Source organism: Chiloscyllium plagiosum, unplaced genomic scaffold, assembly GCF_037043375.1.
Source record: "Chiloscyllium plagiosum isolate Xiang-an unplaced genomic scaffold, Cpla_swu_hap1 HiC_scaffold_11, whole genome shotgun sequence".
Taxonomy (NCBI): domain Eukaryota; kingdom Metazoa; phylum Chordata; class Chondrichthyes; order Orectolobiformes; family Hemiscylliidae; genus Chiloscyllium; species Chiloscyllium plagiosum.
This window is the reverse complement of record NW_028270149.1, coordinates 40,920,261-40,945,845: the sequence shown is the minus strand read 5'-3', so window position 1 is coordinate 40,945,845 and position 25,585 is coordinate 40,920,261. Positions and strand designations below refer to the sequence as shown.

Here is a 25,585-nt window from a genome sequence, read left to right as displayed (position 1 = left end):
TAAACCATGAACCTTGTGACCTTGCTCTTTTAGCAGATGTGTGTGTTTTCAGGTTTAAAGAATGTTACTAGACTCCACAGAATCACGAAAGCACATATGCGCAGTTCAATGTTCCTGAACCCCCTTTAAAATTGAAATGTTTTGTTATTGTGTCTTCAATTTCTCCTTCTAAAGTGTATTGTTATACATTTCCTTGAATGAAATGTTATCTACCACATGTGCGCATTCCACCAGATATGTCTATGACCTTATGAAGCTGGTTACTATCTTCTTCAATTTTACTACACTTCTGCATTTGCAGCATCTGCAAACTTTGAAATTATGCTCTTGGTACCCAAAACCAGGTCATCTGGCAAGAAGAACAGAGGTTCTGATACTGATCCCCAGAAAACAATACTGTGGTCTATCGTGTGATACTCTGTCAAATAGCCAGAACTGTGTAGTAGTTGCAACACAACAGCCCTCACTCAATCAATCATTCTCTCTGTCTCTGCCCATGTCTCTTTCTCTCTCTTTAACAGATGCTTCTGAAGCTCAAGCCTTCTTTCCCACTAGTGGTTTAAGACTTCTCACCCCCTGCACCATCTTCCCTGGCAGCTCACTTATGTCCCTTTTCTTTCCAAATCGCTGTGCTCACTTACTTCCAATCATAGACTGTTTCTCGCCCATGTTTGCTGATAATAGGCAGATGTGACACCAAAGGTTAATCAGTTAAAACAACATCTCCAAACTGGGGTAATAAGGTTGTAAGTGATTTGTATTCCACACTTAAAGGTTAAATATCAAAAGCAACTATTCGCATCTAGATGAGTGAAAATCAATCTCTTTCCCAGCTTTGCTAAACTTTCATCCACATACAGCACTGGATTAATTTTTCTTTCAAAAACTTCATCCAAAAGTCTGAGACGCATATTGTTGATTTCACTAATGCAACCATATGTGATTACCAGCTTGTAGGTTTCGTTATGGGTAAGATAAATCCTTGCTGTAATATTAAATTAAGTTCTTGCCTTACCTTATGCTAAAGTGGGATTTCTATGGTTCTATGACTCTGCTCAACACTCAACTTCTACATGGCAAACATCAGAATTTAATGCTGTCATCTTACTAGTTTAATTTTGATGAAGGCAAACCCTTTCTGAATCATATGCCACATACATGTGTGCCTCTGATTTTTGCCTCTTGTTCCTCCACAGGTGCATGATCTATAGATTAGATTACTCACAGGCCCTTCAGCCCAACCCGACCCTCCAAAGTGCAACCCACCCAGACCAATTCCCCTATGTATACCTCTTCACCTAACACTGTGGACGATTTAGCATGGCCAATTCACCTAACCTACACATTTTTGGATTGTGGGAGGAAGCCCACGCAGACACGGGGAAAATGTACAAACTCCAAACAGTCAGTCGCCTGAAGTGGGAATTGAACCTGGGTCTCTGGCACTGTGAGGCAGCAGTGCTAACCACTGTGCCACCCACTATAGAGTTTTCTTTCTCTCTAAGACCCTGTGTTGAAATCAAGCTTCACTGCACTGCTTCTTGCTGTTATCACTTTTTACCAGCGACAACAAAATTGCAGAATTCTTTTCTCTTTTGGCCAGGTAGTACTTATACAGGGAATAATGAATTTTAAGGAATCTGTTTCAAATATTTTTCTAAATCAGTGTTCTTTGTAAGTGGTTTCTTAAATAATGTAGTAAGCCAAAGCTGTCAGCATAGAACAATCTCAGAGAGTACTCTTCCTTGTAAATATTCTATCCTCTAAACTCATCATCCTTTAAATTCATTTGACAATATCAATATAGACTCAGCTTGATATCCAGTTTTCATGTAAACAGCACCCCCTGGTGGATTGGCTGCTGAAAGCCACAAATGCTCTGTGATTAATTTTGTCCCTTACAAGGGATTTAACATTTTAATATTCTTCTTTTCAAAGCATTGGCATTCCTTTTACCCAGCATCACTGAAGTGCAAATGACAGGAAATACATCAGGAGGTTTAATTCCATAATTTGCCTTGAGTCATAACTTACCTACACAAAGGGCAGAATTTATCCAGTTAATGGTGGGGTCCTGGGTGGTGTTGTCGAACAGAGAGACCTAAGCATTCAGGTTCGTAGTTCTTTGAAAGTTGTGTCACAGGTAGACAGGGTGGTTAAGAAGCATGCTTGGCTTCATTGCTCAGACCATTGAGTATAGGAGTTGGGACATCATGTTGATGTTGTACAGGGCGTTAGTGAGGCCACTTTAGGAGTACTGTGTACCGTTCTGGTCCGCCTGCTATAGGAAGGATATTATTAAAGTAGGGAAAATTCATGGAAGATTTGCCAGCATGTTGCTGGGACTGGAGGGTTTGAATTATAAGGAGAGGCTGGATAGGCTGGGACATTTTTCACTGGAGCGTCAGAGGTGGAGGGGTAACTTTATAGAGGTTTATAAAATCATGAGGGGCATAGATAAGGTGAATAGTAAAGGTATTTTCCTTAGGAAAACCAGGATGTATATTTATAAGATGAGGGGAGAAAGATGTAAAAGGGAACCTAAGGGGTAACTTTTTCAAAGAAAGGGTGTTTCTATGTAGAATAACTGCCAGAGGAAGTAGTAGATGCTGGTAAAGTTACAACATTTAAAAGCTATTTGGGCAGGTGTATGAATTGAAAGGTTTAGAGGGATGTTGGCCAAATGCAGGCAAGTGAGATTAGCTTAATTTGGGAAACTTGGTTGGCAAGGACAAGTTGGACTGAAGGATTTATTTCCATGCTGAATGACAGCAGAAAAATGCTGTCAGTGATCTTCAGTATATAAACCATATGCTCCCAAATGTGTATGAATATATTATAACCGTGATTTTGCACCTCTTAGTCCTAACAATGCAGCGGAGTGATGAACACATCAGCAGAAAATAGAGCAAGTGACACTGCTGTAACTCTCCCCTCCACCAGTCCACCACAAAACAGTGCATGCACTTAACTTCAGTTGCACTCAGAGCTACAGCTGGTATAATGCAAGTAGGAAATCTATACCCTGGCTACCCACAAATCCACCTACATTCAAACAATTTTCATTTGTTCCCATATTGTTTTCCCAAAGCATATGCAGCAGCATTTAACTGGCACTCTTCTACTCATTTATGAGGTTGTAGGATAAAAAAGCTTATCCCTATAAGAGAAAGAGAGAGCTCAAATTCTGACAGCATCCCTGTACTGTCAAAACATGGATGGAACATAAATTTAACACACTGCCTTCAGCATCATAGATATATTAGAAGGCAGAAGAATTTAGAATCCAACTGGGCCTTTAGGTCCCAAAAAGTGGTGTGGGGTTTAGGGGGATTGTTGGGAGAGGAAGGTCAAATCTTGAGGGAGTCGGAGGAAAACGACCCAGAAAATACCTGGAGAACAGGCCAATGTTAGGTATAAAAGGAAACTATAAAATTTGATTCTGTTCAAAAGGACATCACAAAAAAAAGGAGGAAGCAGGCAAGCTGGGAAACACCAATAGCTGTTAGATCATAGAAACAAAAAACAAAATTTAGGGTGCAGCACCTTCATATTTTTATAGCTGGAAATATGATCAGTTTGTGGTTATGGCAGCTTGCCTTGAATGAGATATGCATCTAGTAAAGAGTGGTGCCTAGTTCAGTGTGTACTTCTTGAACCCATGACTCCTGTGCAATGCAGTTCGCTGACCTAACAAAATCAATTACGGTAAACAACTGTGAGCTTTGACCCTTCTGGAAAAAAATCTCTTTATGTGTGTGGCACTTTCATTCATTTTCCTCATGTTGACAGCCAGGGGTTTTAGATAAAAGCAAAATCTAGCAATGGGAGGGGAACAGAGAAGATGCAGACAGCGTTTAACACTTGAACCAGGAATTCTTGATCTCTAAGGCACTACTCCACAAAAAGCAATGAATCAAATTCTCTTGGAGACACTGAGGACCATCTTCCAAGAACCTGAAAAGGTTTGTACCATGAATTCTAATTGCCAAGAAGAATTCAACAAATGCAATCTTACCTGGAGTAGGTAATAACACCAACAACATCTGCTTCTGTCCCACTGACAGAAAGCCCTACTGGCTATTCAGTGCATCAAACATTTTGACCACAAGTCTTCAGTCATTGAGGAACAGTTTGGACAGGATGGAAGCAAAATTTCTAAGGGTTCCCTTCCATTGATTGTGGGTTCCCAGATCCAGGAACAAACAAACTGTAGTTAGATAACATGATCTTTCTGGATAGCCCCCTTAGATACCTGGTCATGTACATAGCCAGATAATACCTAACAAAAGACCACAAAACAAGGAACACTGCAGTCCCAAGTGACTCAAGATACAATAAAGCTTAATTTTCATAAAACAGGACAGTGGAAGTGAGCAGCAAGCAATTCAGTGATGCAGCATAATGAGTGATCTGGCTGCTGCTGCCATGGAAGCAGCCCTCAGTTAAGTGAGGAAAGGAGAAATTGAGAAGTGTTGCCTATGGATCTAAAATGGTTAATACTCAGTTGGTGGCATGCAATAAACTATATCATGTTAACTATAGAGACCTTCCTAGTTATATCAGGAAATGGTTTTCTTCTACCACACTAGACTAAGTAGGCACTTAGTTTACCTACATTTAAAGAGGCTGGTGGCTGCAACATTCATCATGTCAGTTGGCACACTCATACTCCATATGATAGCTCCGTGAGTGAAATTCCCGCGTAGGGAAACTTTAAACAGTGCAATAATCCAGGCTGAGAAAAAGAAATCTTACAAAATTACTTGCAGCTCAGATCAAGCATCACCACCATCATAGCATGATACATGACTACAGAAATGGAAGTGAAAAGTTACAAAGAAAATATTAATCCATAATTACAGACCTGAAAACATTACAGACCTTGTATTTTAAAGATTCATAATGGGTAGGTTAAAAGCCTCAGTAAATCTGATCTAATGGAAATATAAAATGTGGGAGACTTTATTCGGGCTGCGGAAGAGGCAGGAGATCTCCTTAAGAGTCTCAATGAAGACCAGGATTAATTATCTATATCACAAGGAAGAGGATTCATACAGAATAGCCTTGAAAATGATGTGAATTCTCCACTTTACTGATGAAGGGCAGAGATCCTCCATTTTTACTGCAAAATGTGTAAGCCCTGTAATATGGCAGCAATAGGCATGAGAATTGTTATTACCACGAAATCATTTTTTTCAAGCAAACATCTCCTCTCTAAAAAAAGCGCAATTTATAACCATATTAGGAAGTAATGGCACCACAAAGAATATTGCTTGGAAGGCTTGATTGCAGATATTTAGCAAACAAAATTTGGTGCTGGACATCTTGGAGAAAATAATTCTTAATATACAGAAAGCCTTTCAAAACTGATATTTTATCAGAAACGGAGTGTATAGCTGAGGACATTGAAGATACCAAAGAGTAAAAGAAGCAATTGATACTTTTAAAGGGATACTGAAATCCTTTGACAATTACTTCAATCCCTTCCCATGTCTTCACTCCCCCCTGCATCCTCACTTCCTCCTCCTGTGTCTACACTTCTTCCCTCCTTATATCTACACGCACCTCTCCCCACATCCTTACTTTTCCCAACTTGTGTCCTCACTGCCCCTTCCCTATGTCGCCACTCCCTCCTTCCTGAATCTTTATTCCCCCACCTCAGAATTAATAAAATTATTGAAATAGCAAGTTGTAATAGAAGATTTTGGCATCCAAATGAATTCATGTCTGATTTCATTAACGATCTCTACACATTAGTGCAAAAACATGAGAGGCAAAATTGTTGTAAGAATTGCTAGTTAAATTTTGTCAGATCTGTTGAGTTTTTTATTCAAAAAGCAAAAAATTCTATTGCATAGTTCAGCCAAATTTTCCTAAAACTAGGAGAGCAGACCTCAATTGCAAATTGTCTTTCTGTTTTTTATGGCTCGAGAGTGTGGTGCTGGAAAAGCACACTAAGTCAGGCAGCATCCAAGGAGCAGGAAAATCGATGTTTCAGGCAATAAGCTGTACATCAGGAAACTCATTTTTCCTGATGAAGAACTTATACCTGAAACATTGATTCTCCTGCCCTTCAGATGCTGCCTGACCCGCTGTGCTTATCCAGCACCACATTCTCGACTCTGGTCTCCAGCATATGCAATCCTCACTTTTTCCTTTCTGTTTATGTCAATTATTCTTAGTGGACATTTTTAACTTCTCATTATTTTGCACCTAGTTTCATGTAGTTCTCATCTATATCCACCAGGAAGTGGGTTGGAATGTTTTTGAATTAATTTCACATTGTAACTTTGCAGCTTGTTGAGAAGGGAGATTTTTGGGGATTATTTATTTATTTATTGTCACTTGCATTTTACTTTGAATAACGCAGTAAATTACAGTGAAAAACTTCAACAGTCACCACAATCGGGCTCTATTTTGAATAATTTAAGAATCAAAAGGATAAAAGATATGACTGAGAGAGAATTCTGGGCCCTCAGCTAGCTCACCAGCAACACTTGTGTCGCCTGTATTTGACCCACCATCGTAGAAGTAGCCACTTTTTTGGTGCCATCTCTTTCTCACTAGGCCCACCTCATCAACACTGCATTCCTATTAGTCTAAAATCTATTTAAACTTGCATTCTAGACATGAAAAGGGGCCTTGACCAAGATCCTTGTATCCTCTCCAGCCACTGGAGAGATCCCTGAGGATTGGCGAGTAGCTAATATTGTTCTTTTGTTCAAAAATGGAAGTAGGAATAGTCATAGGCCAGGAAATTATAGATTGATGAGTCTCACATCGGTGGTTAGAAAGCTAATGGAGAGAATTCTTAGGGATAGGATTTACGCTCATTTGGAAAAGCATGGACTAATTAGTGCCAGTCAGCATAACTTTGTGCAGGGCAAGTGATTGATGTGTTTTGGGCAGGTGACAAGGGTGATTGATGAAGATAGAGTAGTTTATTTTGTTTACATGGATTTTAATAAGGTTGGCCAACATTTTTTTTTGTTTAAAAAGGGAAGCAGAGATAATCCAGGTAATTACAGGCCAAGGAGCTTGACTTCAGTGGTGGGGAAGCTGTTGGAGAAGATATTGAGAGACAGGATGTATTCACATTTGGAAGCAAATGCACTTTCCAGTGATAGGCAGCATGTGTCTGTGCGGGGAAGGTCATGTTTCACCAACTTGATTGAGTTTTTTGAGGACGTGACAAGAAAGATTGATGAGGGAAGAGCAGTGGACTTTAGTAATCATTTGATAAGGTACCTCATGGCAAGCTAGTACAAAAGGTAGCATCTGATGGGATCTGATGTGTGCTGGCTAGATGGATACTGAACTACCTTGGTCATAGAAGACAGAGAGTAATGGTGGAAGGATACTTTTCGGAATAGAGATCAGTAACTAATGGTGTTCCACAGGGATTAGTGCGGCGACCCTTGTTGTCTGTAACATATATAAATGATCTTTATAATATATATATGTAAATGAGGAAAATGTAGGTGGTCTGATTAATAGGTTTAGGAGAAAGTGAGGATTGCAAATGCTGGAGAGTCAGAGTCGAAAAGTGTGGCACTGGAAAAGCACAGCAGGTCAGGCAACATTGAGGAGCAGGAGAGTCGACATTTTGGATTAGTAAATTTGCAGATTACACCAAAATTGGCAGTAGACCCAACATTGATCCTTGTGGTACACCGCTGGTCAAAGCCCTCCAGCCTGAAAAGCAACCCTCTGTCTTTTACCTTTGAGCCAGTTCTGTCTCCAAATGGCTAGTTCTCTCTGTATTCCATGTGATCTAACCTTGCTACCCATGAGAAACCTTGTCAAATGCCTTACTGAAGTCCATTTAGATCATGTCCACTGCTCTGCCCTTATCAATCCTCTTTGTTACTTCTTCAAAAAACTCAATCAAGTTAGTGAGACATGCACACAGCATAAAGCCATGTTGACTATATCTAATCAGTCCTTGCCTTTCCAAATACATTTTTAAATCTTGTCTCTCAGGATTCCCTCCAACAACTAGCCCACCACCGATGTCAGGCTCACCGGGCTATAGTTCCCTGGCTTTTCCTTACCACTTTTCTTCAATAGTGGCACCACGTTAGTCAACTTCCAAAGTTCTGGCATCTCATTTGTGGCTATTGCTGATACAAATATCTCAGCAAGGGGCCCAGTAATCATTTCCTTAGCTTCCCACAGTGTTCTAGAGTACACCTGGTCAGGGCTGGGGATTTATCCACCTTTATGGTTTTAAGGTGTCCAGCACTGCCTCCTCTGTAATAGGGTAATTATTTCCCCAGTCCTTGTAGTATCAGAGGCCTTGGGCATTGTTTTCTTCATGTGAACTCATGTCAGTGACATGCTCACCTGGCTGCGACGTCAAGTCTGCTCTAGATAATTGACCTGCCAAGGTGAATGTCTCTATGCTGGACGGTTCACATGAACACAACACTGATGCTTTCTCAGGAGGTGTCAGAGATATCATCAGGAGGGATAATGATGCTACTGCAGGGGAGGAGGGCGCAGCAGCTTGTGCTTTGTTTCTTCTAGTAGATGCTAATAAGTGTAGTGGAGAATAATTCATTTTGCAAATGCACTGTCCCTTATCTAGATCAATGTGTGACACATGCCTTAGAAGGGTAGAATGCCAAGTTCCATACTGTTTATTGTAACATTCCTATCTCTCACCAGTGCAGAAATGGTCATGGTTCTGGCCTTGCCAGCTGTATGGCCTGCTCTATAAAGGTGGTGAGGAGTCAAATATTTTCAGCCCTCACCCGGTCTGGGTCCTCTTGTTCCAGCTGTGGGCCATTTTGTGCTGTAAACAGAGAAAGGAAAGGATGGAGTGTGAGGGCAATAAGAGCATGAGCGTTTTATAAGCATGCATAGCCATCCCAAATTCTGAGCCTTCCCCAATAAATAAATAGGAGTGCTGGGACAAAGAGAGCATGAGGTGGCTCTGAGCCCTTCACTGCACATCATCCACTTGATACTGAGGCTTCCAAATGATAGGCCTATGTGACACGTGTTTGCAGAGTCATAGTTAGAGTGAGTGATACCGCTATGAGTGTTAGTTTACAGTGAAAAAGACAGTGCCACTTAATCTCATGGACTGCATCCTTTTCCTGCACTGGTTCTGGGTCTTTTTGTGAAGGCCAGTGACGCTAAACTATGCTCGGACCTTGGCCCAATTACAGGGGTTCCTACTGCCACCCCTGGGAATGGATCTCCTATATTAGTGGACACTTATCCATGTAGACTTTAAATACATCAGCTGAATCTTTGACCATGGAAAGTCCTGGTAAAGGGGCAAGAACTGAATTTGTGACACAACTATAAGTAGGTTGTTCCTGTACATTACAGACAGCTGTCAGTAGTCAAATTTTTCAATGAGTTTTCATGCAAAAAGCATGTATTTTAGGAGAAACAAATGTTAGATAAAACAGGACATTCAAATTCAACAAGGAAAAATTGTTGGATTGATAGTTTGATCTATCCTGATATTTTACCTCCACACAGAAGGGTTTGGTTATCAGTAAATGAACATAACAAAATGTGAAAGCTAGTTTATTGACTTCACAGAAGCCACAATTATTTACATAATCCCTTGCATCATTGGTTTTTTTTGCAAGCTGGCTTTCTGTAAAATTTGTTTGCTGGCTGACAGAAGGTCGTGTGATGTTGCAATTTGACCGTTCCCCTCTGTAACACAAACCTATATCACATCTAGTTCATTCATTCATTTTGAAAGAAAAACACAATGCCAAGCTTGACATGCATTTTGCCTCTAGCAGGATATCTTTACCTGGCCTCGTAATGCTTATATGATTCCCTCCTAACATAAGAAACTAGAATTGGGTAACGTGGTATTGAAAGATCCAATACACATTTATTATAAGTCACTAATATATAAAAATATTATGTTCACAGGCACTTCTTTGCCTGGGTTAACAATAAACCATACAGTTACAATGAGTAATATCCTTCTGTCATTGTGTGATCTCATATGACTTAAATTAAGATGGAGTCCATGACATTTTATACCCTCACGTCATATGATATGATATCATAAGTATGTCTCTTAAAGGTATGCTGACATAACACAACAAAGCCATGAAGTGCAAAAAAAATTTTCAAAAACCCGCAGCAGTCCAACCAGTGAATAACATTACTGCATTAATCAAAACCCTCAACATCCATTCAAAGTAACATGCTCATTAAAAAGTGACCTAATTTATTTCTCAGGATTTTAACTGACTTCGTATTCCATTTCTGTGGTGTGAATGTTCCTTGCCACTTAACAGCTTTGGCCTGAGTGTTGTGTAGGTCTTACTGCATTTGGACTTGGACTGCTTGCATATCTAAAGAGTCATGAATCGCTGAATAATGTGATTATTGTGCAATCATCAACAAAAATCCTCATTTCTGGCCTTATGAAGGAAGTTCATTGAAGAGGGTGATTAGATGAAGAGGCTTGAGCCCAGAACTCTATACTGAGGAACTCCTCAGCCTATATGGGTCTTACCACAGTTATGCAGGGCCTTGGTGGTTTCACACCTGGAGTATTACATGCAATTTGGTCTCCCAAACTAAAGGAGGATATTCTTGCCATAGAGAGAGTGCACCAGAGGTTCACTGGCTAATGTCAGTCATGCCCGGAGTGTGCAATGAGGAGAGATTGGTTGGACTTGGCCTGTGTTCACTAGAGATTAGAAGGATGAGGAGGATCTGATTGAAACATTAAAAATTCTAACAGGGCTATACAGACTAGGTACAGGGAGAATGTTTTCCTTGGTGTAAAGTCTAGATGCTACCAAAACTACTAAGGTTTTTTCAACAATTTTTGTTTTTCATTTCCAGCATCTGCAGTTCTTTTGGTTCTTCTTTACAGGTTTGGAAGGTGCTGTCTAAGGTTCTTTAGTGAATTTCTGCAGTGAATCTTGAAGATAATACACAGTGCTGCTACTAAGCATCAGTGGTGAAAGAAGTAGATAATTTGTGAATGTGGTGCAAGTTGAGCGGGCTGCTTTGTCCTGGATTGTGTCAAGTGTCTTGATTGTGATTGGAGCTGCATCCATCCAGGCAAGTGGGGAGTCTTTGATTACACTCCAGACCTGTGCCTTGCAGATAGTGGACAGACTTTGGGGAGTCCAGAAGTGAGTTACTCACAGCAGTATTCAGAGATTCTGACCTGCTCTTGTAGCCATTGTTTACGTCAAAGAGTCATACAGCACAAAAACAGGCCCTTTGGTTCAATTCGTGTGTGCATCCCAATCTTACCAGTCTCATTTGGCAGCATTTGGCCCACATTGCTCTAAACCCTTCCTATTCATATACCCATCCAGATGCCTTTTAAATGTTGTATTGTACCTGCCTCCACCACTTCCTCTGGCAGCTCGTTCCATACATGCACCACCCTCTTACTACTCAGGGCCTTTTAAAATCTTTCTCCCCTCACCTTAAATCTATGCCCTCTAGTTTTGGACACTCCCCCACCCTTGGAAAAAGACCTTGGCTAATCACCCTATCAATTCCTTTATGATTTTATAAACTTCTGTAAGATCACCCCTCAGCCACCAATGCTCCAGGGAAAATAATGCCAGCCTATTCAGCCTCTCTTAAATCTCAAACCCTCCAGTCCTAGCAAAATTTGTAAATCTTTTCTGCAACCTAAGATTAACAACAATCAGTTGAGTTTCTGGTCAATGGTAACCCCAAGAATATTGATAGTCAGGGATTCGGTGAAAGTAATGCCATTGAATATCAAGGGGCTGTGGTTAGATTGTCACTTATTGGAGATGGTCATTGCCTGGCATTTGTGTGGCACAAATATTATTTGCCACTTGTCAGCCCAAGCCTGGATATTGTCCAGATTGCATTTGAACGTGGACTGTTTCAGTATCCAATGAGTCGCAAATGATATTGAATATTGTGCAATCATTGGCGAACATCCCTACTCTGATTTTATGATGGAGGGAAGGTTATTGAGGAAGCAGCTGAAGATGGTTGGGCCTAGGACACTACCCTGAGGAACTCCTGTAGAGATGTTCTGGAGCTGTGATGACTGACCTCCAACAACCACAAACATCTTCCTATGTGCCAGGTATGACTCCAACCAGTGGATAATTTGCCCCCAATACCCACTGATTTCAGGTTTGCTGGAGCAGTTGATGACACACTCGGACAAACGCATCCTTTTTGTCAAGGCCTGTCACTCTGACCTCATCTGTGAAATTCAGCACTTCCACCATGTTTGAAGCAAGGCGACAATGAGGTCAGGAGCTGAGTGGCCTCAGTGGATCCCAAACTGGGTATCATTCAGCGAGTTATTTTTGAGTAGTTTCTGCTTGGTAGTACTGTTGATGACACCTTACATAACTTTATTGATGCTCAAGAGTAGACTGACAGGGCAATAATTGGCTGGGTTGCATTTGTCCTGCTTTTTGTGTCCAAGATATACCAATTTTGGCGGCACGGTGGCACAGTGGTTAGCTCTGCTGCCTCACAGCGCCAGAGACCCGGGTTCAAATCCCACCTCAGGCGACTGTGTGGAGTTTGCACATTCTTCCCATGTCTGCGTGGGTTTCCTCCGGGTGCTCCGGTTTCCTCCCACAGTCCAAAAATGTGCAGGTTAGGTGAATTGGCCATGCTAAATTGCCCGTAGTGTAAGGTATATTAGTCAGGAGTAAATGTAGAGGAATGGGTCTGGGTCGGTTGCGCTTCGGCGGATCAGTGTGGACTTGTTGAGCTGAAGGGTCTGTTTCCACACTGTTAAGTAATCTAATTTTCCACATTGTCAGGTAGATGCCAATGTTGTAACTGTACTGGAAGACCATGGCGAGGGGAGTGGCAAGTCTGGAGCACAAATCTTCAGTACTATTGCTGGAATGTTCTCAGGTTTTGTAGTGTCTACTGCCTCCAACATTTTCTTGATATCACATGGAGTAAATCGCATTTGCTGAAGACTGGCATCTCTAATGTTGGGGAAAAACTGGAGGAGGCCAAGATGGATCGTCCACTTGGCACTTCTAGCTCAGGGTTGCTGAGAATACTTCAGCCTTACCTTTTGCACTGATGCGTTGGACTCTTCCATCATTGAGGATGGATGGGTTTGTGTTGTTCAACATGGAAGAGGAAGCACTTAGGGTGGCAATATACCTTGGATTTGGGGATTTCAATGTCCACAATAAAGAAGTGGCTAGGCAGCAGCACTACGGATTGAGCTGGTCGAAAACGACATAGCTGCTAGACTGGATCTGCAGCATTTGGTGAGGGAACCAACAAGAGGGCAAAACATACTTGATTCTCATCCTTACTGATTTGCCAGTTTCAGATCTATCGGTGAGGGTCCCACCTTCACATTGAGAATACCTCCATTGTGTTGTGTGGCACTATCATGCTAATTGAGACAGACTTTGAACAAATCTAGCAACTCAAGCTTGGGCATCCAATATACGCTGCGAGTCATCAATAGCAGCAGAACTATACTCCAAAACACTCTGCAACTTTATGGTCCAGCATATTACTCAACTCAACCATTACCATCAAGCCAGGGGATCAACCAAACAACATAAGAAGCAAGTGATAGGCAGAGCTGGGTGATCCCACAACCAACAGATTACATTTAACTATTGCAGTCTTGCCATTCCAGTAGTGAATGGTGGTGGACAATTTAACAACTCATGGAGGATACACGTCCACAAATATCTCCATTGTCAATGATGGAATAACCCAACACAACAGCACAAAAGATATAATCGAAGAATTTGCAGCAATCTTCAGCCAGAAGTGCCAAGTGGATGATCCATCTCAGCCAACTTCAGTGGTTCCCAGCATCACAGATACCAGTCTTTGGCCAATTCATTTCACTGCACTTGATATCAAGAAACAGTTGAAGGCACTGAATAGTGTAAAGGATATGGGCACTAATAACATTCCAGCAATAGGACTGAAGATTTCTGCTCCAGACCCTGCCAGTATATGATGTTCCCCTGTTGGATAACGACAAGATGCATTTGTCTGATGGGTCCCAGGGATAGAGCGGCAGTGGATGTTGTGAAACTTGAAAGGGTTCAGAAAAGATTTACAAGGATTTTGCCAGGATTGGAGGGTTTGACTTATGGGGAGAGACTGAATAGGTTGGGATTGTTTTCTCTGGAGCATTGGAGGTTGAGGGGTGACCTTACAGAGGTTTATAAAATCATGAGGGGCATGGATAGGGTCTTTTCTCCGGGGTGGGGGAATCCAGAACTAGAAGACATAGTTTTAGGGTAAGAGGGAAAGGATTTAAAAGGGACATAACTTTTTTACGCAGAGGATGGTGCGTGTATGGAATGAGCTGCCAGAGGAAGTGGTGGAGGCTGGTACAATTACAACATTTAAAAGGCATTTGGATGGGTACATGAATTGGGAAGGGTTTAGAGGGATATGGGCCAAATGCTGGCAAATGGGAGTAGATTAATTTAGGATATCTGGTCAGCATGAACAAGTTGAACCAAAGGGTCTGTTTCCATGCTGTACATCTCTATGACTCGAGATGGGAGCAGCTAAGGACTGGTAACTTATGTAGCTTGTGAGCTAACAGCAAGTCGGTGAGAGAATGGGGTTGCATAAACAAGGGGTGGTCAAACATGTCAGCTATGTCTGCAGCATGGCTTTGTTACATTACACCATTACGTTGTCAGACAGCAGCAATGCTGGATTGCCAACACTCATCCAGGCCTTCCAAAGATGGCACAGGCACAAAGGATGCTGGTCTTTTGGCAGACATTCGCTGAGTGGCAAGTTGTTCCAGGAATGGCGTATGGTAAGATGAGGCTGAAACTGGATGTGAGGGTTGCCATAGGAATTGGGGGAGTTAATGAGACGAGTTTGGTAAGCTAAGGCAAGAAAATTCATAACATAAAATCTCGATGCAACTGGAATTTAGCCAAAAAAAAAAGTAAGATACAGCCCATAATCACCATGAGTCTACATATTTGTTCCAAATGTCATTATTTGAATTCAAATTTCTCCACTTGTTATGGTATAATTCAAACCCCTGTTCCCAGTGCATTTGGTCTCTGGATTACCAGTTTGCGAAAATACTTCTATGTCACCACTTTCTTTATATGTCATGGCTATGAGGGGGATAGGAGGAGGAAATAGGTGAAGGTGAAGGAAGTCAACTTCCAGAGCTTAGTCTCAAAGACCCTGGAGCATCAGAGGCTGTGGGGTGACCTTATAGAGGTTTACAAAATTATGAGGGGCATTGATAGGGTAAATAGGCAAAGTCGTTTCCCTGGGGTCAGGGAGTCCAGAACTAGAGGGCATAGGTTAGGGTGAGAGGGATAAGATATAAAAGAGACCTAAGGGGCAACTTTTTCACACAGAGGGTGGTATGTGTATGGAATGAGCTGCCAGAGGATGTGGTGGAGGCTGGTACAATTGCAACATTTAAGAGGCATTTGGATGGGTATATGAATAGGAAGGGTTTGGAGGGATATGGGCCAGGTGCTGGCAGGTGGGACTAGATCTGGTCAGCATGGAAGGGTTCAACTGAAGGATCTGTTTCCATGCTGTACATCTCTATGACTATGACCTGCAAGCAGTTTCCCGAGAATTCTCATCAGCTTACATGGGTTCTCAATGCGAATGAAAACATCTTCATATGACATCTCCTACATAGCAAACCTCTTTTGTCACTCAGTGTACCATACTCCCATCATTCACTCCGGAACACTCCATAACTCTGAGGTCTCATGTCCAGCATCCAAATTACTCAATATTGTTGTATTGCTGCACAGGTTCTAGAAAGACAATGTACCTTCAAAAGAGTTAGATGACGTGATGTTACAGTATAAAGGTTCTCATCTCACCTTCAGTAACAGTTGCTATGCAATGGATTCAGTACAGTAAATCATATTGCAGTCAGCTATGTGTAGTGTTACAGTCATGGAATGCAGCTGTAACATCGGTAAGCATAGAGCACAGAATATGTTTAATTCTGAGATTTTCTAAAAATGTAAATAGCCAGTATTGTTAATAAATTTCAAGACATTTGTCTCAACAAGGCATCACTGAGAACTGCTGCCTGACATGACAACCATGGTGCTGATGTCACCATCAACGTCTGTTCCCTATCCTAAAATCGCTTTCCTTATATCAATCTTCCCCTTCTGACTTCCAGCTTTCAGCACTGAAAGATCATTAATTTGTCAGCTATGCCGAAGGAAGAAGACTGTGCAATAGCACAGTGCCAATAAAAAGGCCATTAATTTAATCTGATACTTGCAGTTGCCAGCACAGATACTGACATTTCCACATACCTTAGAGCTAAGTATAAAGTTGGGATCAGCATCTGGTATGTCATCCGTGCATGAGTCAGCGTCAGTTAGGGCAAAGGGAGAGTTCTATTTGCAGCTTTGCTCACTGGGGGCAAGCTCACAGGCAAACTTTGGTACAGAGGACTTAGATGAGAACCTGATAGGGCAACATTCAGTAGGACACTGCAATTCTGGGTCCAATGGCTGCCAAACCAAATAGATTCCTATCACTGTCAAGGAGCATGATATAATCCAGTTGATGTTGGTAGAAAGCATGAAACAAGGGCTGTCTACAGATGTCTGAGAGGGTTGTGAACCAGGAGTCACAAATTCAGGATACATTTAGGGCTGAGATATGGAAAGATTTTTTTCACTCAAAGTGTAGTGAGCCTATGAAATTTTCTACCGCAGAAGGCTGTAGAGGCCAAGCCACTGAATATACTCCAGGAAACGAATTATAATTTTGAAGGCATCAAGGGGAGAACGCAAAAATATGACATTGAGATGAAGAATCATGTTGTATTGTGCAGCAGGATTGTAGGGCCAATTTACTTATTCCTGGTGCTAGTTTCTATGTTTAACTTCTTTAACAGATGAAAATAAAATCCTGGCAAAAAGCAGTTAAGACTATATTCCTGGATATTGGTTGGATTCCAGGTGGTTAATTGTTCTCACACTCTGGGCTAACTATGGATCTGTAATCAATGAGTATTTGATTAATTGTGTCTACTTTACATTAAAAGTCATCACTTACTTATTTTTTAGGATACTGTTAATTGCTTTTGCTGGAAATTTAATCCATGTATTTATTATTCCGAAAGTAGGTGGGGGCATTCCACTAAATGCACAATCTCTATTTAAATCTAGATCAACTTGAATCATGGTTTCAGTTTAAAATTTAACAACTACAGTGTATTACCTTCTGGGCCTCATTTAATCAGCAGGTTTCTCACTAAATTGACTGATGAACTGGAAACCCACTTTCAAGAAGCAATTTCCGGCAGTCGTGGCCTACTTGGAAACATAGAAAATACTATGCAGTGACAGTCCTAGGTCCATCTACAACTTGCATTTATGTGTCGCCTTTAATGTATTAAAATGTCCCGGGTATTCACAGGAGCACTATAGGGCAAAAAAAATTGAGACTAAGCTATCAGGTGATGTTGGAAAATATGACCAAAAGCTTGCTAAGGTTGTAGATTTTAAGAAATGTTTTAAAGGAGGAACAAAAGGTAGTGAGGTTTAGGCAGGGAAGTCCAGAGCTTAGAATCTAGGGAGCTGAAGGCACAGCAACCATGATTAAAGTCAGGAATGTTCAACAGATCAGAATTAATGGAGATCAAATATTCCAGAAGGTTGTGGAACTGAGGAATTTTACAGAGATAAGGATGGTTAAGGCCACTAAAGGATTTGAAAACAAGAATAAGAATTTTAAAATCAAGGTTTTGATTAATTGAGAATCAATGTAGGTCGGTGAGGTAAAGGATGGATAAAGGTGAAAGAGATGGTGACCCCTAAGACCATGGGCAGCTGGGTTTTGGATGATCCTAGGGTTACAAATCTCATTTGCTTTCCAGATTCCTAATGGCACTTTAATAGAATAATAATTATTGAGTAATCATAGCAACACATTTTTTATTTATAATCTACAGCATGCCTTGGCACGAGGCATGGAAAACCCCAGTAGTATAGAGCTCTATGTATCATAATTACAAAGTCACCTGATTCTCCTAAACATGCTGCACTTAAATTATGTCAGTCTCAGATTACTCATTTACTATATCCTTTTAATCTTTTATTATTTTATAAAATAAATATATGCATTTCAGTGAATCAATTATTTCTATTTGCTTTCATCATTTCTCAAGGGAGTCTACTATAGGTTGATTTTTTTTTGCTTATTTAACTAAGTTTCCACAGATTTGTTTGTAGGTTATCCATCTTCAAATGTGATCTGTGTCCACTGGTTCAAATGATCTGAAAAAGGTGAAAGAGTTTGTCACGGCCTACATTTTCAAGTATCTTTGGAATCCTAAGATATCATTTATATCAGTTCCCAGCCTCCCTTTTTAGTGACAACACGTTCAACTTATACTCGCCACATCTTCTGATGCAGCAGTGAAGAAAGGAGTCGCTCCTTAGGACCATGCAGACACCATGATGTAGCTGACTCTTTGAAAATTTGTAATTTGTAACTTGTCTCAGTTGCTTTATCTTCCTTCCTTGTATGCATTGTCTGTGATTGAATTTGTGTTGTGAACTATTTTCCTGGATTTTGAATGTATTAATTAACGAACATAATGTACAGTAATGTACCTTTTCTTTACTTTAAGGGTTTACTATGACTTAATTTGATGGTTAGCCATGAAATATTAAGAGCATTTAGAAACTGACTATTCTCTCACCCCAACTCATCTCTAATTGTCTCTCAAATTTTCAAGGATAGGCAAGTCTCTCCCTGCAAATCAACTCCAACGACTGCCCCAAACTCACAACCCCCACACTGGCTCTGACAGCCCTTAACTCCTCCTAACCCAACTCAACCTGACACCAAATACTCACCCACATCTACCACCCTCATACTATCCATGTGTTCCACCTATTACCCTAACTTCTCACGCATCAGCCACGATGTCCCCTCACACATCTACCACCTTACCCCCTTAACAACCAAGTTGTCTTATCCTCCCCACCCACCTGGCACCACACCCAGAACACCAACCTATACCCTTTCTCATATGACACCCTCCCCTACACTTACATTATACCCTTACCTTCTCAGTAGCCATGAAAGAGGCTTTAGCATTTTTAAATCCTGACAGGTGGCTGTGCCATGGTCAAAAGGCAGAGGTGGATTGAATAATGTTTTATGTTCACCTACATCGCCTTGTTTACGGACAGTCTTCCCTTTTCAGAACCCTTTTATAGATAAAGTACTGGTGTGTTTCTGCAAATCCTGTTTGTAAAGTTCCACTTAAAATTGACTCACATTAAATTCCATTAAGTTAAAAGCAAATTAGGATTAATAAAAAAACACATCCAAAATCTGGCAAAACGGCTCACAACACACATGTATTCAAGGAAGACTGAGACTGGAAATGAGAGAAATTACAAATTAGAAATCACTTACTTTCAAAGACATTGGTATTAGTTTACATGAATTAGTCAGACCTGTAAATCAATGTCCAATGGACATCCTTTTAGCTGGCTATGCACAGATATCATTTTTTTTTAGCAGGATCTCTGATGCAGTTAAACAGTGGTTGAGGGTGCAGTAGTTGTAAACTGAGAATTAGTTCACTTTGCAAATGTGAATTCCTTCCAGAAATCAGACTTTTGAATGAGATTGAGAACAAAGGCAGGTGTTAGCTAAGCATGGAGCTGCTATCTATTCTTTTCTGGTGGTACAAGTAGACTGATGAAGAAGGTGAAGCTATATAATTAAAACTGTTCAAAAGTCAGTAGTTTCAGTCACATGACTAGGATTTCAGGTTGAGCCACTTCAGTTAACAAAGTGGGTTTGGTGGTCTTCAACTGAGGAATAGTTAGTGCCACCTCTGACATTATGTGGTTCAATGAATTCCATTGCATTCTGAACAGATTGGTATTGACATCTCACCTGTGGTTCACACATATAAAGAACGTATAAATTAGAAGTAGATCACTTGAGCCTATTCCACCATTCAGTAAAATCATGTTTGATCCAAGTAGTCTCGATTTCTGCTTACTCTCAATAAAGACAGAGGGTGGTGGTGGTGGTGAAGGGTTGTTTTTCAGACTGGAGGCCTGTGGCCAGTGGAGTGCCACAATGATCGGTGCTGGGCCCTCTACTTTTTGTCATTTACATAAATGATTTGGATGCGAGCATAAGAGGTACAGCCAGTAAGTTTGCAGATGACACCAAAATTGGAGGTGTAGTGGACAGCAAAGAGGGTTACCTCAGATTACAACAGGATCTGGACCAGCTGGGCCAATGGGCTGTGAAGTGGCTGATGGAGTTTAATTCATATAAATGCGAGGTGCTGCATTTTGGGAAAGCAAATCTTAGCAGGACTTCTACACTTAATGGTAAGGTCCTAGGGAGTGTTGCTGAACAAAGAGACCTTGGAGTGCAGGTTCATAGCTCCTTGAAAGTGGAGTCGCAGGTAGATAGGATAGTGAAGAAGGCGTTTGGTATGCTTTCCTTTATTGGTCAGAGTATTGAGTACAGGAGTTGGGAGGTCATGTTGCGGCTAAGCAGGACATTGGTCAGGCCACTGTTGGAATATTGCGTGCAATTCTGGTCTTCTTCCTACCGGAAAGATGTTGTGAAACTTGAAAGGGTTCAGAAAAGATTTACAAGGATGTTGCCAGGGTTGGAGGATCTGAGCTACAGGGAGAGGCTGAGTAGGCTGGGGCTGTTTTCCCTGGAACGTCGGATGCTGAGGGGTGACCTTATAGAGGTTTACAAAGTTATGAGGGGCATGGATAGGATAAATAGACAAAGTCTTTTACCTGGGGTCAGGGAGTCCAGAACTAGAGGGCATAGGTTTAGGGTGAGAGGGGAAAGATATAAAAGATACCTAAGGGGCAACTTTTTCATGCAGAGGGTGGGACGTGTATGGAATGAGCTGCCAGAGGATGTGGTGGAGGCTGGTACAATTGCAACATTTAAGAGGCATTTGGATGGGTATATGAATAGGAAGGGTTTGGAGGGATATGGGCCGGGTGCTGGTAGGTGGGACTAGATTGGGTTGGGATATCTGGTCAGCATGGACGGGTTGGACTGAAGGGTCTATTTCCATGTTGTACATCTCTATGACTCTATAACCTTTCATCTCCTTCCTTATCAAGAATCTTCCTTTATGTTGGCTAGTCTAGGCTATTTATACATTTCAAGAAATATGATATTCCAGGCGGATGATATCAGCTTTTGTGCCCTGGTTACTGCTGATCAGAATGTTCATGTAATTATGGTCAACTGACATCATAGTCATAGAGATGTACAGCATGGAAACAGACCCTTCGGTCCAACCTGTCCATGCCGACCAGATATCCCAACCCAATCTAGTCCCACCTGCCAACACCCAGCCCATATCCTTCCAAACCCTTCCTATTCATAACCAGCAAAATGTCCTTTTTTCAGAACAGAAGGATTTAAACAAGATATTATAATTTATTATGCATTAAGTACATATTTTTGTTTATAAGCTCAGGATCTGTGCAGCTATTAAGACCCTTGTAGGCCCAGTGAGATTTTCCATTTGATTTCCTGTTTTTCAACGAGGCAAGAAACAGCTCAATTGTTTGGAGATATGAGCCAGTGGCAGGCTCATATCTCTCCAGGCAAGTCCACAGGTCTGGGTGTGGGTGTAGTCAAAGGCCCTGCAGTAAAAGAATTCTGTCCCACCCCATAGTAGTGGCCTGGTTACTTTACAACTTTTAAAGAACTGATCTTTAGAAATTGGCTGAGAGGACACCTTACTGTATTACATACAATTTACTGCAGCCAACTACTCTTCTCAATCTGTAAGGGCTCTACTAGGCTGCCCAGCATAAATTAACTCTCTGCTGATTTTAATCAGATAGGGAACCTATCTCATTGCTAATTAAGAGCGTGTCCCAGTAGAAATCTCAAAGAACAACTGTTTCCTTTCAGAGGACAAGTTCAGGACACACTAGTCCTAGTTCCCATTTTCCTTCCCAAAGTGAAAATTCAGTTTGAGGATCCAACCATTTTCTTTGTCTTATCTTCTATTAGATCTTTGAAAATCATGAGTTCAACACCATATAAGTTGCTGTGGTGGAGCAAGATTTGGTTTGTTTCAGAATATTTTTCATATTTGCTCTCTAGACGCCCCTCAATCAACAGGCAATATGATATTAAAAAGCCAAGTTGCCATGTAGAAATTGAAGTACTACAGCGTGTAGCTGGACCCATTCAAGATTAAATATTCTGAAGACACTAGTCATAGCCATCTCACATGAAAACAACACTCTTACATCTTGCTTTACTCCATTTTCTCAGATCTAACCCTGACTTTGATAGCAAACCTGTCAAGAAAGGTGATGCTGCTGTCATCTGGTGTACCAATCTTCATCTTACAGACTAAAAACCGAAAGAACACGGATGCTGTAAATCAAAAACAAAAACAGAAGTTGCTGAAAAAGCTCAGCAGTTCTGGTAGCATATGTGAAGAGAAATCAGAGTTAATGTTTCAGGGCTGGTGACCCTTCCTCAGAACTCACCGGACCCGAAACGTTAACTCTGACATCTCTTCACTGATGCTGCCAGACCTGCTGAGCTTTTCCAGTAACTTCTGTTTCTTGTCTATTTTACAGAGGCTGAGATCCAACTGACACACTTATCTCCTCCTGGATCACGATCCTGTCACTGAATATCATGACATTGTTTCTAGGTCTGTCACTGTTTTCATACCCTCTGGAAATCTTCCCTCCCACTGCTTCCCCAATCCCATACAACCTGCATCTACCTTTTGCCCAACGTTTGGACTGCCCTGAAGACTTGTTATTCCAACCTATTCCTGCCCACTGACCTGCTTTCTTCTTATCTTGATTCTTCTTCTTCAACCTTTATCTGTTTTTTTTCATACGAAGTCACTATCCTCCTTACATCCTATGACAATTTAACAATTTCCAGTTTCTTAGTGCTAACCATCTCCTATTCACTATGGTTGTCTAATCTTTTGATACCTCCATTTCGTACCAAGATAGTCTGAGGGCTATCCACTTCCTTAAATCCAGGTCCAGTCTCCATCGACCTCCAGTCTCCTCTACCTGGCTGAGCATGTTCTCTCATTAAGCAATTTCTCCTTAACTTGTCTCACTTCCTCCAAATAAAAGGTGTAGCTAAAGAGACATGCTAGCCCCTGAGATATGCCTGTCCTTTAGTGGAATGTTCCTTATTCTAGCCCCACTAGGGCCCTTTCCATAACTTTTTATCCAGAACATCATGACTATATTGGTATCTCATTCTGTTCTTGCCTGGAACTAGAAAAATCCACAAATTTGCTTCCAATTTCTAATTTTGTCTCATCTTACCTATTCCAGCTCTTTTGTGATTTCATCTCTCCTTTTCCAGGGATAGTCTGTTTGCTAATATTCATTACAAATCCAGTGAATTTCACAACCTCCTTGACTTCACTTCTCCAAACCCATTCCGTTATCACAGTTTCTCTGTCTGTCACATCTGGTCCAATGATGCTACCTTTTACAATGGTACTTCTGACATCTTCAGTTTTATTCAATCAAAGATTTTCCACCCACTGTGGTGGACAGGGCCTTCAACCATGTCTGATCCATCTCCCACAGTTCTGCCTTCAATCTTTTCCCTCCTTCCTAAAACTGCAATGTCCCCATTACTTCCCCAACATCCATTATATTCAAAAGATCATCCTCGCCATTTCTACCATCTCCAACATGCCACAATAAACACATCATTTCCTCTCTTCCCTTGTCAGGATTTGAAAGAAACCATTTCTTCCAAGATGACTGGAGAAAATACGGAGGCATGGGATTAAGGGTGATTTAGCAGTTTGGATTAGAAACTGGCTTTCTGTAAGAAGGCAGCGAGTGGTGGTTGATGAAAAATATTCAGCCTGGAGTCCGGTTACTTGTGGTGTGCCACATGGACCTGTTTTCGGACCACTGCTGTTTTTCATTTTTATAAATGACTTGGATGTAGGCATAGATGAATAGGTTAGTAAGTTTGCAGATAACACTAAAGTCGGTGGAGTGATCAATGTGGAAGAATGTTGCAGAGGGACTTGGATAAGTTGCAGTACTGGGCTGAGAGATGGCAAATGGAGTTCAATGCAGATAAATGTGAGGTGATTAACTTTGAAAAGCATAACAGTAAGGCAGAATACTGGGTCAATGGAAAGATTCTTGGTAGTGTGGATGTGCAGAGGGATCTTGGTCACATGTACATAGATCCCTGAAAGTTGCCACCCAGGTTGTTAAAAAGGCAGGCGGTGTGTTAGGTTTTATTGGTAGAGGGATTGAGTTCCAGAGCCGTGATGTCATGCTGCAACTGTACAAAACTCTAGTGCGGCCTCACTTGGAATATTGTGTACAGTTCTGGTCACCTCATTAGAGAAAGGATGTGGAAGCATTGGAAAAGGTGCAGAGGAGATTTACCGGATGTTGTCTGGTCTGGAGGGAAGGTCTTATGAGGAAAGGCTGAGGGACTTGGGTCTGTTCTCATTGGAGAGAAGAAGGCTAAGAGGGAATTTAGTAGAAACATACAAGATGATCAGAGGATTAGATAGGGTGGACAGTGAGAGTCTTTTTCCTAGGATGATGACATCAGCTTGTACGAGGGGGCATTGCTGCAAATTGAGGGGTGATAGATTTAAGACAGATGTCAGAGGAAGGTTCTCTACTCAGAGAGTGGTCAGGGCGTGAAATGCCCTGCCTGCCAATGTAGTTAACTCAGCCACATTAGGGACATTTAAAAAATCCATGGATAAACATATGGATGATGATGGGATAGTGTAGGGGGATGGGCTTAGATTAGTTCACAGATCGGCACAACATCGAGGGCCGAACAGAACAATACAGTGCTGAATAGGCTATGTTCTATACCCTGATCCACTCCTCCACGAGCCTCATCCCTCCCCAACAGCATTTCCCATGCATTTGCAGCAAGTGTAACAATTGTCCCTTTACCTTTACCCCTCCTTACTGACCAAGTTTCCAAAACTTCTGTTCAGGTGAAGTAGCAATTTACTTGTACTTCTTTTATTCCAGTCTACTGTAACTGAGACTTAGAAAGTGGTCTCCTCTAGCGCAGAGTGGCAAATGCAGATTGGGTGACAGCTTTGCAGAACACCTCTCTTTGGTCTGCCAGCATGGAGAGCAATGGAAGGTCATGGTCATTTTAATACTTGTTCTCATACTTTAATTTCTGTCCTAGATCTGCCACAATCTAAAGCAAGTTGCAAGAATAGCACCTAACTTTCAACTTAGACACTTTTCTGCCTTCTGGACTCAAAATTGAGTTCAATAACTCCAGACTATGAACTCCACCTTCCATTTGTAACCCCCACCCCCTTCAAGGTTTTCCTTTCAGCAGGACTGACCAATATTCTACTAACATCTACTATTTATACTTATTCTGAATCTCTCTCATTTCTTCACAACCATTACCACTCACGTTGTCGTTTGTTCCTGCCACCTTGTCCCATATAGAAGTATTCCTGGCCAGGTATACCTTTCATTGCCTGATGCAACATGATAAAAAGGTAAAAACAATGACTGCAGATGCTGGAAACCAGATTCTGGATTAGTGGTGCTGG

At 41.3% G+C, this 25,585-nt stretch overlaps 1 protein-coding gene across 11 annotated transcripts in view; it reads right to left on the bottom strand.

The window, feature by feature from the left end:
- LOC122557273 (serine protease 23-like) overlaps nt 1-25,585 on the bottom strand; it is a 270,056-nt gene that overhangs the window by 237,981 nt on the left and 6,490 nt on the right. For 7 of the 11 annotated variants that reach the window (XR_015758645.1, XR_015758648.1, XR_015758647.1 and 4 more), the window contains exon 2: nt 8,671-8,800. The gene's annotated coding sequence lies outside the window, so the exon portion shown is untranslated. Of the gene's footprint in view, nt 1-4,618; nt 4,739-8,670; nt 8,801-25,585 lie in introns of all 11 variants that reach the window. The other 4 variants (XR_015758650.1, XR_015758651.1, XR_015758652.1 and 1 more) reach the window with 2 other exon arrangements.